Below are 12037 nucleotides of genomic sequence, written 5' to 3'. Positions count from 1 at the left end.
ATGACACTTGTGGGACGATGCCTCTTGGAAGAACATGCCATAACTAGCCGTACTTTGTGCTCAATTGCAATGTGCTCTAGTTGTGTGTCCACATAAGCTCTTGTTGAATCCATGACATAAAATGGAGCTTTATTGAGATCCCACTTACTATAAACATCTCTATCAAAAGAGTAATACCTTTAAGAAATATGTTTGGACACATTATGGAATCTACCACCTTCAAAATTGCCATGGTTAAGGTAAGTGTCATCTTATTCATCTTCGTGGATGTCATCCTAATCTTCACTTGAAGAATCCGCAAAACTCTCCGAAACACCAAATGCATCATTGTAATCGCTTTCAAGGTACCAGTCGGAGATGATGTTGGAAGGGGGAGGGAGGGAGGGGAGGGGAGTGGATGGGAGGCAAATAGGGCCAAAGAGTTGGAGGACGGAAGAAGAAAGACTGGTGGGTGATAGGCTAAATGTTACAACCAAATGACGTAGTCCATGGTCTACATGCAGCCCGAATTTACCCAATTTCCCAAATTTACAAGAAGCACCCGAATTTACATGTTTTGCTCATCCAAAAATGGTATGCTTCTGGGGCAGTAAGGTATGGCACTCAAGGTCAAGTGAGAGAAGTCTGCCTTTTTATGAGCATTCACTTGTTTTTAAAGGTCTTTGTTCAGGTCATTGAAGAGGCTTGTTTGGGCCCATACTTTCACGAGGATATTATTCCCCTGCATTTATGTGGTGAATTTACCCAATTTCTCAAATTTACCAAATCGCATCGGAGCAAATCGACGGCCTGCCTTGCGAGATGTGACTCAGTTGAGTTTCTGCTCGTTGATCTCTTCCTAAAATTCCCGTGTGAGATAGTGAGGAGTTCTACCCAATTTCACATTTCTACCATCACCCTGGCAGGCTCTGGCTTGGAAGGCTCTCTCCCCCCACATGTAGGAAACCTCACCCTCCTCTCCACCCTTGATCTCTCTACCGCCGAGCCCTCTTGCTACTCTATGCTCCAAGTCCTCTCTCTCTACAACAATAGCCTCATCGGTCCTATCCCACCATCTCTCACCTTCTCTCTCCAAGCTTCAAGCTCTTCTATTGTGCTATAACAACCTCAGCGGTTGCATTCCTCCTACACTACTCACAAACTGCACCTCTCTCCTTAAACTCAGTCTATGTTCGAATGCTTTGGTTGGCTCCATCCCCATCGTAGGGCATCTTGCACAACTTCAAAAATTGAACATGTGGGGAAACTATTTTATAGGCGCCATCTGTTGATCTCTATCTAACCTTGAACAAGCTTTTAGGGCCCATCCCCAGCGAGATCAGGTTTTTGATTTCGCTTCAAGGCATTTTCCTGGGTAGAAACAAGCTCGTTGGAGCTATTCCATCTAGCTTGGGCATGTGCAAGAATCTCATCCAGCTAGACCTGAGTGCAAACCAACTAACAGGTGCAATCCCAGATGATCTCGGAACTTTAGCCGGTCTAACATGTCTATGGTTGCATGATAACAACCTCTCACATGCTATACCCCCCAGCTTGGGCAATTGCACTCGCCTTGTCACTCTCGAGCTTCGCTTCAACATGCTATCCGGACCCATCCCGAGCGAACTCGGGCACTAATTGGGACTTCTTCAAAATTTATCACTTGGAGAAAACAAGCTGGTGGGAGAAATCCCATCTAGCTTGGGCATGTGCAAGAATCTCCTCCTGCTAGAACTCCGAGTAAGCGAGCTAACAGGTGCAATTCTGAAGGAGCTGGGTGTGAGAACTTAGAGATTAACTTAAATGTGATTAATATCACTATTAATGAATATGCTAATGTCAAGACATAAGAGAGTGCAAGATAGAAATAGGGCAATGACAATAGATTGCACTTGAATGGAGAGTGAACACCTTGTTACAAATGAGGGCAGCTAATGGGATTTATATACAAGTTGAGGGAGTGAGGATTATCCATCACGTGTGAATTATAGGTAGGTGGGAATAGACACATGTTGAGACTTGCATAGGTAAAAAGGGTCCATGTGGGAATTAGGTGTAAGGACTTTGGGAAAAGAGGTAGGTTGAAAAGAAGTCCACACTTATTAAAATCATAAGTTACTTTTACATCCCCCCTTAAGGGTGGACTTCTCGTTGTAGCGCATTGAGATTGATGAACAAAAAAGCTTTGCGAAGTAGCCATGTCGTAGATACATGCTATCCCCCATCAATGAGAAGTTCATCCAGTAGGGATCAAACTCAAATTATGAGATGAGGCTGTTTGTTTAGTGGCGGGCACAAACTTGGTGAGAAAGTCTGCCCAATTTTCTGCAGATGGAACATACACTAGCTTGATCAAGCCATTTACGACTAATTATTTTAAGAGATGAAAGCTTATCTTAATGTGTTTGAGCTTGGATGAGAAGGAAGGTGATTCTGTAAGTGCGATGGTAGACTGATTATCACAAAAAAGAGTGATTGGATCAGTAGAGATATTGAAGGGTAGATTCAATTCGTTGATCAATTCAGAGATTCAAAGAGCCTCGTGGGAGGCAAGAGCAGTAGCAACGTATTCCTCTTCAGAGAAGAACTTGCAATAGAACATTGTTGTTTGGTTTTCCAAGAGATAGGACCACCAGCCAAAGTGAATACATAGCCTCCTGTAGAAAAACATCGCGGGTCATCGCCAGCCCAGTTGGCATCAACATATCCTGAAATAGAGATGGGGCTAGAGGGGTCGTAAAAATAAGTGAGGGCGTAGTGTTGAGTGGTGCGTAAGTAGCGAAGGGTGCTCTTGGTAGCTTGCTTGTGCACTTTACAGGGCTTTGACATAGAGCTAGAGAGGATATGGCATGTGTAGGAAAGATCAAAACGGGTGCAAGAGATAAGATAACGTAATTGTCCGCAGAATTTTGGGAAATGAAAGGATGGGCAGTAGAGTGCATCAGTGTGAGTGTAATCATGAAATTCAAGAGCAAGCTTGTGCTTAACAGGCAAAGGGGTAAACTTAGGGGTTGAAGCAGACATACCATAGAAGAGGAGGAGTTCTTCAATGTATTTGGATTGGGATAATTGGATAAATTTACCTGTTGGATCTCTTATGACTTCAATGCCGAGAAAATAAGTCATAGGTTCTTTGTCGGTTACTGGGAATTCATGAGAGATGCAATCAATTGCTTGTAGCAACATGTACTCTGATGTGCCAAGAAGAGGAATGTCATCCACAAAGAGGCCTAAGATAGCCATGCCTTTAGAGGTCTGCCATATGTAGATATTGTAGTCTGCCATAAGATGTTCCCAGCAACATTTGAGCAAGTTGTGGTGCATGCAGATGTACCACTCTCGTGCAGACTGTTTTAAGCCATAAATGGGCTTATGCAATTTACATACATAATCAGGGTGGTGAGGGTCTTCAAAATGAGGAGGTTGTAGCATATAGATGAGCTCTTGGAGCAAGCCATGTAAGAAGGAAGTTTTTATATCAAGATGATGTAAAACAAGATTAAACTTAGCAGCAGCAAGTGCAATGAGAAGCCGAAATGCAATCATACTCAGTACTGGCGAATAGGTGTCGAAGTAATCCACAACTTGTTGTTGAGTGAAGCCGCGAGCGACAAGGCATGCCTTGTAGCGATCAACTGAACAGTTGGGGTGGTATTTCTTCATTATATCCATTTACAAGAGACAATGTTATGATTCTTAGGAGGTGGCACAAGCTCCCAAGTGTTAGCTTCTTTGAGGGCTTGGAGTTCATCCAATATGGCGGCATGCCACTCCTTGCTTTCTCTAGAAGCGAGGACATCGAGAACAGAGAGGGGAAGGGCATATTCAAGAGGCTCTAGTCGATGTTCAAGAATCATTTTATCACTGAGGACAGCAGAGAAATTGGTGGCTTCATAGATCTCGCGAAGAGAGCACGTGCGACCATGCGAGCTAGAGGTAGCTTGGTCCAAGTTTATAGCCGAAGTGTGTTGCGATGGCGAGGTGGCATAAGTAGAGCTATGAGGCTCGACTTCGTTGACATCTGCTGGGATGGGAGTAACTGGCAAGGTTTCGTGGGAGTTGCGGAAAAAAGATGGCAATTGTGAAGGTGAGACCGGTAGCGAAGGTGATGGGAGCTCACGAGGTGGAGCACCGAGTGTCTACGGTGTGATGGAAGTAGCGGCAGTCGGGATGGACGGTGTTAGTGATGGCGTCAACTGTGAGGAGATGGGTGCAAGAGGTGGTGCAAGAGTGTTGCCGATTGGCTGTGCATGAGAATGAGAGACATGAAGAGGTGGATGGGCGATGAGGAAAGGCCTTTAGATGGTTAAGGGAGGCTCAAGATTGTGCCTATAAGGGTGGGAAATTTGCATGGGTGTGTGTGTGGGTGAGGCCGTCAACAAAGATTGATGAGAAGATTTGCCTGAGATGATGAATTCTTCATCAAAGACGACGGTGCAGGCAAAGATAAACTTGTGATGGTCTGGGATATAGAGGTGGTATGCCTTGATGCCAAAGCGATCACCATAGCCGACAAAAGTTGTGCGTTGAGCACGTGGTGATAGTTTTGATAAAGGTTGCATCACAAGTGGGTATGCAATGCTTCCAAAGATGTGAAGGTGGCCAAGATGAGGTGGGTGACCGTGCTAGAGGGTGTAGGGTGTAGTAGTAGGATTGCGGGTGGATGGAATGCAGTTTTGAATGTAGCACGCAGTGGTGGTAGCTTCTTCCCAATAGGTGTCTGGGAGGCTAGCTTGAAGAAGCATGGCACGAGCAGCTTCAAATAGTGTGCAGTTCTTGCGCTTGGCACGTCCGTTTTGTTGTGGATGGTCGGTGATGGAGAATTCATGTCGAATACCAATAGAAAGACATATATCTTTGAATGCATGAGAAGTGTATTCCCCACCATGATCTGTGCAGAGAGTTTTAATGTGGCAGCCATATTTAGTCTCAACTAATGCCTTGAATGTGCAAAAATGAGAGAAGGTTGAGGATTTCTCGGCCATGTAGTAAGTAGTTGTGTATTTTGAGAAATCATCTATAAAAGTAAGCATATACTTATTGCCAGTGAGGGAGTTGACAAGCAATGGGCCACAAACATCAGAGTGGATGAGGTCGAGAGGTGCAGTGGCTCCTGATGATGAAGTGGGGAATGGGACATGATGTGCTTTAGCAAGAATGCATCCCTCACAAAGTGTGATGTGAGTGAGGTGCTTGGGAAGACCTAGTGCAAGTTGGCGATGAGTGAGTTGGTGCAAAACATGTTGAGAAATATGTCCTAGTCTGTAATGCCATTTGAGTGTGTTTTCTTGTGTTTTTATGGATGATGCAGATGCATGTGCAGGCGATGAGTCACCCAATGGATAAAGACGCCCAGTTTTGGGGACCAAAAGTGTGACATACTGACCATCTTTGTTTAGTGCCAAAATGTGGCAGCCTTCTCGCATGAATTTGATGATGATGCCGTTGTTGGTTAGCTCGCTGACAGAGATGAGATTTTTCTTGAGACCAGGGACATAATATACGTGAGAAATAGTGGTGTGTAGGCCATTAGGTAGGTTAATGACAGAATCTCCATAGGCTTTGGCGAGCTGGATGCTGTTATCACCGAGGCATACTTCTAGAGGGTGTTCTAGATAAGTGATGTTGGATAGCCAGTGTAGGTGATATGTCATATGATGGGTGGCGCCCGTATCAAGTAGCCAGATATTGGGATATGAAGTAGCTATAGTGGTGGCATATAGTTGCAAAGGATAAGATGGGATATCATAAGTAGATATGTCAGCATAATGAGCTTGACCATAAATAAAAGGAGATGGTTGGCCATGGCGTGTCCCCCCTTGAGGGTAAGAAGGATATAGATTAGGGTGAGAGATAGGACGATTACCTTGATTGCGTGGTTGCTGACAATCCTTTGTGAGGTGTCCAAAGCAATGACAGTTGGCGCATTGCTTTGAATTTTGGTGATTGTGGTGGCTTTGAAATTGCGACTTTCTTCCAGAATTATTGTGTTGTCGAGGAGGGCCCGAATGTTGAGACTTCTTGCCGTTGTAAGGGCGTGAGTTTCTTGTCATAGTGACAAGTGCTGTGGACTTCTACGAGCTGCTAGTGTGGTCGCAAAGCGTTTCCTCCTGATGGATCTTGGCTACAAGATTTTGTAGCTGCAAGTTAGCCTTAGTGGCTTGTGTAGTGATAAAGGCTCTCCATGATGCAGGTAGAGAAGCCAATAAGAGCATACTTTGAAGCTCTTCTGGGATGGCAAGCCCTGAGATAAGTACTTCATCTAGAAGTATTTGCCACGTCTCCAAAAACTTGGAGGATGACTGACCTTCTTGCATGGTAGTGTTTACCAATTTCTTGATCAGGGAAACTTGGTAGACAAGGTCAGTGTGCTCATAGTTCTTCTCGAAGAACTTCCAAATGGCGCTAGCAGTAGTTAGCTTTTTCACCATTTGGACTTGCCGATCTTGACAATGGAGAATGAGCTCCATCTTGGCACTATTGTTTCTACTATCCCAAGTATTATAGGTGTGATGAAGTATGTTGAATCTTTGTCTTTGGGGTCTTCGGGGTGGTCAGGTTGCTCTTCGACTCCTGACGTGACGTCCCAAAGTTGCAGCTGCGTGAGGTAGAGTTCCATCCGAATCTTCCACACTTGGTAGTTAGTGCCGTTAAGCTAGTCGATAATGTAGCGGGGCTTGTAGGTGGATGCGGAAGATGAAGAAGCTAACTCGGACATCTTTCGAGGTTCCAAATTCCTTGAAAATAATGGAGAGTGAGGCTTCGAGTGTGGGCTAGAGAGATGGAATACTCTTAGCGCTAATTAGAAAAACTAACCATAAGTTCTATTGCTCTGATACCATGTGAGAACTTAGAGATTAACTTAAATGTGATTAATATCACTATTAATTAATATGCTAATGTCAAGACATAAGAGAGTGCAAGATAGAAATAGAGCAATGACAATAGATTGCACTTGAATGGAGAGTGAACACCTTGTTACAAATGAGGGCAGCTAATGGGATTTATATACAAGCTGAGGGAGTGAGGATTATCCATCACGTGTGAATTATAGGTAGGTGGGAATAGACACATGTTGAGACTTGCATAGGTAAAAAGGGTCCATGTGGGAATTAGGTGTAAGGACTTTGGGAAAAGTGGTAGGTGGAAAAGAAGTCCACACTTATTAAAATCATAAGTTACTTTTACACTGGGAGCTTTAAGTAGTCTTACACATGTATGGTTGAAGCATTTGAGCTCTCAGGGTCCATCCCTCCAAAGCTTGGCCAGTTGCCTCATCTTCAGAGTTTGTTGATTTGGGAAAACAAGCTCAAGGAAAGTATCCCAGAGGCGCTCCTTTATCTTCAAATTAGCCATGGGTTTCCAACAGCGTCAATATATGCCACAGCTTAGAAATGATTCTAATCTGTTTGAGTTAAGTATGGGGTTCAATCATATCAGAGGCTCAATTCCACCGGAGCTTGCATGCTTACAAGCATTACGGTTCCTAGATCTTACCCAAAATCAGCTCTCAGGTACAATTCACTAATTGTACATTTTTCTACTATCTTGACTTGTCACACAATCAGCTAGCTGGGGAGCTGTCTTGCAAATTGGGAAGGCTTATAAGCTTAAGAAACTTATAGTTGGGTCACAACTTTCTGCAAGGTACAATTCCAGATTTCGGCAGTTTCATTATAAACTTGCAGTATGTAGATTCATCTTTCAACCAGATGAATGGCACCCTTCCATAAATCCTTGGCAATGTGTTGAAGAATGTGATGTATCTAAATTTTTCTCACAACGGCCCCAAATTTTCCCCCATGGTTGGGGCAGTTGTCGATGGTGCAGGATGTAATTTTGTTCCACAATAGTTTCGTGGACGCCATACCCGAGAATCTTGGTGACTATATGGACCTTCACTACCTCAATGGGTCTAGCAACAATCTGGTGGGGAGGTTTCCGCTGTATTTAAACATCACTTCGAGCCTAAGATCCTTGGATCTTTCCCACATTGACCTCACAAGTTTGCTGCCATCAACAGCCGATGCAAAGCTCACCAATGTTTCGTTCAACTATTTCAACGTACCCATTCCGAGCTTTGGTGTTTTCAAGCACCTAGATGCAAGTTACTTTCAAGGAAACCCAGATTTGTGTGGGGACTTCATAAATAAACCTTGCATGCATGCACACTATCAAGCTCATCATCATCATGTAGGTTGGAAGATTGCATAGGTCATATCAATAATGGTAACAATAGCTCGCATGTTGGCAAGTTGTTGCTACTATAAATATTTGCGTTCAAAGAAAACTCGTGTAGTGGATCAAAGCCTAGAAAAAATAAAACACTTCTCTGCCAAAGGGCGTTGGGAAGCCACGAAGTGGTCGCTCTCAAAAATTTCAAGGACACCATCAATACATGCTCTCAAAAAGCAATGCTACTAGAGATGCACATCCTTAGTAAAGTAAGGCATAGGAACTTAGTGAAAATCTTGGGTTGTGTCCTCAACCTTGAAGTACATGCACTACTGTTGGAATTCATGCCAAATGGGAGCTTGGAAAATTACCTTTTGCAAACCTCTAACCAATTAGAAGAATGGAGAAAGATTAGTTGGGAAATGGTACTTAAAGTAGCTCAAGGTGTGTTTCCAATTGCCTTGACATACCTACATCACGAGCACGATGCCATGCCCATCATCCATGGGGATGTGAAACCCAGCAACGTACTTCTTGACTCAAAGCATGAGGCCCACCTAGCAGACTTTGGGCTTGCAAAGCTCGCAAAGAATAACACTGGAGGCATCTCCCTAACATCCAACTTCAAAAAGGGACCATTGGCTATATGGAACCAAGTATATTATGATATACAACCAGCTGCTTTTTCCTATTACACATGCACATACTATTGCTAATTTAAACATTTTGAGCACAATTTATGCAACACATGGTTGACATGTCACATTGCACCCAATGATGCTAATGCTTCAGTAAAATAAAATTCCTTATATTTGATTTCACAGTGTATCTAAGCAAAATATATGACCATCAATATGGCTACAAAAAGAAAAAGGCTCTTTGGCTAGGCATGATAGAACTCAATGGCATTTATACTTGGTACGTTTTGGAAATTTTTTTGGCAACTCTTCAAGTATGCAAAGTACACTTTATTGGATATGTAAGTGTGTTGCAAATATAATTGGCCATGCCATTACCACATGTATGATATTGTTTGCTATTCCTTTGTATCAAAGTTTGTATATGCAGCAAAAATCACAACCAAGCTCGACATCTATAGCTTTGGAGTGGTTATCTTGGAGATGATGACGGGGAGAGACCCAACTCATGATTACCTCCATGGAGTGACCCTTCATGAGTGGGTCAAAGAGAAGCTTTTTCTATTACATGATTTGACAATTTTACAAGAGATCGTATTACATGCACCTTTGTTACAAAGCTCCTCCATGGAGAATAAAGAAAATCATGAGTCACAAGTTTGATGTCTATTGTGCATGGATGTATCATGCACAGAAGAGCTCCCAAATAACTGCCCAACAATGCATCATATAAATGCATTCCTCAACTCTCTCATAACCCATTAAGTATGCTGTCTCTAAACAAAAATGGTTTTTCTCTTGCTTTTAATGTCAAGCAAAACACGATCCATATAATGCAAATTCACTTTGGTATGATCTATGGCAAGGGTCCAAAGCTATCAAAATGTACTTAGTATCTTCACCAATTATGGCATGCAACGTATTCAAGTAGTAAACCTTATAGATACGTATCATATATGCATTATCATAGAATGAAGTATTTCCCATTATGTTGAAATTTTTTGACAAACATACTTGTTTCTCCTAGCTAACCTTCTATTACAATAAAGAATCCATGATCACAAGGGTTTCAACAAATATATACAATGTCCATTTTCTTCCATTATTTAAGTTTCGTGGCACAAAAGACCAACAAAAGATCACAAGATATTCAACATGTGATCATATGACCTATCTACATGATGTATAAGTGATAATACCAATTGTATATATGCATGTCTGAAATGATGGTGATGCTAGTACTTTGTACTCTCTATCAATAAGAAGTTATCTCCATAACTTAAAGAGAGCTTTAGACTAGTATCACTTGCAACTCTCATAAGGACCTTCTATATGCTCACTCTTTTTTACAAAGCTATCACCCTTGGCTTGTTGAATGTTGCATTTGATTAATGACATGAGTCTTTGGACCAAATCTTTTTTCTCTAAAACTTTCTGTAACATACCCAAGATTTATTAATAAGAACTATTTCGGTTACTTTGCAAAAGTATTTGAGGTTCATATTTTATTAAGTCATAGAGAGTTTTAAGAAAATAATCGGATCAAAAATAGAACTCCGAAACTATTAGTTATGGACCTTACTCACTTAGCAACAATAGGTTGCTATGGGAAATCTAAGCCTTAATACTATGTTTAAAGAAAAGAGTTGATTTGACCCTCAAGAAAGAAATAGAAAACTTTTGGGTAAGTTCTAGGAGAGAGAGAGTATTTTTAGGAAAGAAAGAGTAATTTTAGCAAAGGCAGAGTATTTTTAGAGAAGAATGGAGGTAAGTCAAGATTAGAGCTTTTTCTTCTTCTTTTACTCAGATTAATAAATTCGCCTAAAATTAAAGTCTCCAAATTGTGCATTCGGATGCGTGCACATTAAAAATTTTAAAAATTTTAAAATAAAATAAATATATATATAGCCGCCAACGCGCGTGAGCTTTTCTCTTTCCTTTTCACTATCCTTAGCTTTTGTTTTTGCCCTTGAGAGCCTATATAAAGGCTCCTCTTCCCTCCGTTTCAAGACACAAATAGAAGTTCTTAGAAGCAAAATCTCTCTTGCCTTAATGTTGGAGGTACTTTCTCTCTCTCAACCTCTCTCCGTCAAACTCTCACCTTCAACTCACCTCCAACTCCAACTCCTTCTCTACCATCGCCCTGTTGTCCCTCATATTGTAGAGCTCTCTCTCTCTCTCTCTCTCTCTCTCTCTCTCTCTCTCTCTCTCTCTCTCTCTCTCTCTCTCTCCATCCATCGGTCGGCAAACAAGAAGCAACAACTCTACTTTTTACAGTGAAGCTTTCTCTCTTCTCTTTCACGACACGATGGACCCGAAGCAAGTGATTCGAATCTCTAAGGACGCTCCTACCGTTCCACCTTCAAGAAAGGTACAAAGGAAAGTGTCAACTACTCCAATTGTAACTCAAGCGGAGATATCGTCTGTGGAAGAATTTGAAGCCACCCAACCTCAACCACAAGAGATAGTCGAACATGTCACTAATTCGGTAAGACATATTTATAGTTATGTATTGTTACATATGTTGACGTAGTAAGTCAAGCCTACGATTCCCCTTAGGGTGAAAGCATGTTAGCCTGTCATGCTTTTTCATGTCCCGGACAATGCTAACTAGCACAATTTTGACATATGCTAACTAGTACAATAACTTGAGCTACATCTCCAAGATATATGACATATGATATATCAAAGATGTATGACATATGATATATCAATAGAAAGCACTTGAAACAAGGAATCCAAATGTACAACCTCCGATAAATTTTGATATTATTTGTAAAAAAATTATTGGACACCCAACTTTTCGAAGATGTGCTAACTTGAAACTGCTAACTAGCACAAAAAGCGCGACAGGTTAACATGCTTTCATCTCTTAAACCATCCAAGAAACGTGATTGTATCACAAGAATCAAGCATATGATTTTGTAGAGTAGTGAAATAATTGTTTAATAAGTTGAAGTTAGTGGATCATGTTTGAAGAAACACTTAAAGAGAACAATTGCTGAAAGAATATCTTTTGTCTAGATGGAACTTGCGGTTACAAAGGGGATCCCGCGATTAGTGGATAATAAGTTGAGGTTATCGACTCTCTTTTTGTTTCTTGCGATCAATAAGATGCCTTGTAGTTTAACAAGATGCCTTGCGGTTAGCGATTGGGGAAGTTTGCACATTTCTTGGTTAGCAAATAAGTAAACTTCATTCCAAAGGCTCTATTGGTTTGAGAGAGAAAGTCCACCAGTAGCGAA

General features: G+C 41.7%; 2 pseudogenes; both read left to right on the top strand.

Annotated features, from left to right (window-relative positions):
• The first annotated feature begins 230 nt into the window (after positions 1-230).
• On the top strand, positions 231-8193 carry LOC147426105 (uncharacterized; annotated as a pseudogene).
• A 12-nt stretch (positions 8194-8205) lies between these two features.
• Positions 8206-9455, top strand: LOC147426104 (LRR receptor-like serine/threonine-protein kinase RGI5; annotated as a pseudogene).
• Positions 9456-12037: the final 2582 nt, after the last annotated feature.

The sequence above is a fragment of the Adiantum capillus-veneris genome, chromosome 24 (assembly GCF_014529385.1).
Source record: "Adiantum capillus-veneris isolate H3 chromosome 24, ASM1452938v2, whole genome shotgun sequence".
In the NCBI taxonomy this organism is placed as follows: domain Eukaryota; kingdom Viridiplantae; phylum Streptophyta; class Polypodiopsida; order Polypodiales; family Pteridaceae; genus Adiantum; species Adiantum capillus-veneris.
The sequence above is the reverse complement of the archived record's forward strand: the minus strand, read 5'-3'. Positions and strand labels throughout refer to the sequence as shown.